Source organism: Acomys russatus, chromosome 22 (genome assembly GCF_903995435.1).
Source record: "Acomys russatus chromosome 22, mAcoRus1.1, whole genome shotgun sequence".
Lineage (NCBI taxonomy): Eukaryota > Metazoa > Chordata > Mammalia > Rodentia > Muridae > Acomys > Acomys russatus.
In genome coordinates this window covers 19,324,595-19,327,456 of record NC_067158.1, presented here as the reverse complement: position 1 = coordinate 19,327,456, position 2,862 = coordinate 19,324,595, and positions in this window count along the sequence as shown.

The following is a 2,862-nucleotide window of genomic DNA, read 5'->3' as shown; positions in this document are numbered from 1 at the left end:
ATTTTCTATATTCAGTTTTACTCAATTCTATAATGTTGTTAAGGTCATTCTTAATTTATGTCTTGTGACATTTGTTTTTCAATAGTGAATTGTTCAATTTTCATGAGTTTGTAAACTTCCACTTGTTTCTGTTGTTGATATCCAGCTTTAATCCATGATGGTCAGATAGAATGCTGAATGTTATTTCAATTTTCTGGTATCTGTTGAGACTAACTTTTTGTCTAATTATGTGCTTAATTTGAAACACCCTACCCATAGAGCCAGTTTCTCAGTTGTCCTCTAACCCTCGATTTTGGTTTCTTTTCGTTTTTTTCTATTATGTTTCAGTGATTGGGGTAAAATTTCTTTCTGGTTTTAACCAACTTAAAGACTGTAGGCTTCACTGTGAATTTTCCAAGCAAAAAGTTTCTTTTCTGATTTTACGTCATATGTGTTTTTCTTCCTCCCAGTCCTCTCTTGTTCTCCTATCATGGGTCTCTATCCAGTTTCATGGTACACACATGATTACATCCTGCCTTTTTTACATATATATGCACTTCCCAAAATTTTTGATAATTTTCAAGGAATAGAGTTGAGTTGAATTCCTTACATTGTCATTGGAAAGGATAATTAGCATATGTAAAGTTTTCTTTTTGACACAGAGAAAATTAGAGATGGAATTTTGGCAAAACATTGGAAAGTGTCCTACCAAAATGTCTATTTAAATATGACTGGCAGAAAAATGTAATTCAAGTGAATTGTTTTTGTCTATTTCCCTGCTATGAATTATAAGCATTTTTAGGTGTAAGCAGAGATATATTTTCTATCTGAATTTGGCAAGATCAATTTTCAGAATCTTTACATGGAAATGAATTAGCTGCCACTTTTTGAACAAGTAGAACATCTGTGATATATATTTTATTGCTTAAACATATGGTGCTTTCTTAATGGAGAAAATACTGCAATAACAAGTAAAGCAACTGCAAGATGGTGTTGTGTTTAGGGTTAGAAGAAAGAAACAGAAATGCCACAGCGGGACTTCAATTCAGGTTTAGATGGTAAAACACAGTTGCAATATTCACTTTGATAAGAATTATGTATTGGCAGAAAAAAAAAACCATGGAACTATGACTTGAAAGATGGTTGATGCTCTACATGAAATATGGCTGAAATGTTGTCTATTGTGCTTTGACCATCTCCAATATGCATAGAAAGGAAACAACAGTTATTTTTACTTAACCCATGGTATTTGCCAGGCTGTGTACAAATTGATTTGATGAGAAAGGCAGGCTTTAGTGGAAATTGATTGTATGGAAGCAGACTAGTGTATTTCTACTCAAGGGAATCCAAGAATAAAATGAATTGGAAAATAAAGTGGAATAGTTCTGTCATGTTTTCAATCTGAAATGTCCTGCCATAAGCTCATGTCCTTTCAGTTTAAATTCCAGCTTTGTTAGATTTCTGCAGAAGCTTAGAGAGACAGAAGGCATAAAAACACCAGTCTGGCCTATTTCAAATATGGCAAACACAGCAGAAAGGGGGTATCTGCAAAAAGGAAAGGAAATAATTGGTGCTTATATAGGGGAATCATGGGATGGTAAATTAAGTTTAACTCCTGGGGCTATGCACAATCTTGTAGTTCCTCTCTCCTTAACTTGTTTGTTCAGAAAAAGTTGTTCTGTTGTTAGAACTTACCTTGTTCTGCCTATCAAGTTGTGGCTGACAGTGGACATCTGAATATAGCATTGATGGTAATGGGGGAGAGGCTGAGGAGTCTTCGTCAGTGTCTGGCAGAATGTGTTAAAGGTTCACTCTAATAAGCTTGTGACCCTGTTTTGAGAGGCTGTACAATTTTAGGAGGTGGATCCTAGCTAGATGGTGTAACTGGCCCAGCTCTTTGGGGTTGTGCTATCCCTGGTTCTCTCTTCTCTTATTTTCTGTTTATTGATATGATGTAAATTAAAACACTCTCCATCAGTCAGCACCAATTCCTACTGTGTGTTTCAGCCCAAGTATGGAGGAGCAGATAGCACTGGATGGAACTTTCTGAAACAATGAGCAAAAAAGTTCATAAGTCCTTCCTTTTTTGAAGTTGTTTTAGTAGGTATTTTCTCATAGTGACTTGGAATATTAGAGTGTAAAGATTCAAAGAGCCAGAGGTAATGGCACTTTTCAGTGAAACAGAATTTAAAAGACATCACAGGCTGTTGTACACCTGAACTCACAACAGTTATGACTATATGCACAAGACATGCACAAAATCAAGCCAACTAAAATACCAATGAGGATGAATGAGGAGCTCAAAAAGCTCAGCCATTAGCTGTGGTGTTATTGACAAAAGATGGATAGAAACAAAATCATTTTTCTATGGGAATGTCTTTCCTGAGTGGGCACCTTTGTTCCAATAGACTACCTTACTGGTATTTAAAATAAGTAGACTTAGTGGGTTTTGAAAAAAAAAAAACAGAAAACTAAAAATGAAACTTATCAACTTGAAAAAGGAGATATTCAAGCTAGTGCTGAAAGGGGAAAAGAGTTGGATTTGACAGAAGTGAATGATAGGCATATTTCAAAATCTCAAACAAATATTTCATTTCCTACATTTGCAATTAAGCAAAGGCTAAAATAAAAATTAGAGAAAATTTAGGGGTCTTAGTTTAAGTTTATTAAAAGAAATAACTTCTAAAAACTTAAGCATCATATCTTATAAGGCTTTCCAAGGCGTTCTTTTTATAAGTGACCCTGGTTTTTTTTTTTTTTTTTTTTTTGGCCTAGGCTCCTTGGTAGCAAAGAATAGTAAACTTTTGAAACAAATGAAAGCAATATATATTTAGCTTTCAGAGTATTTATTCTTTCTGGAGACTTCACATCTCATTATTGTTC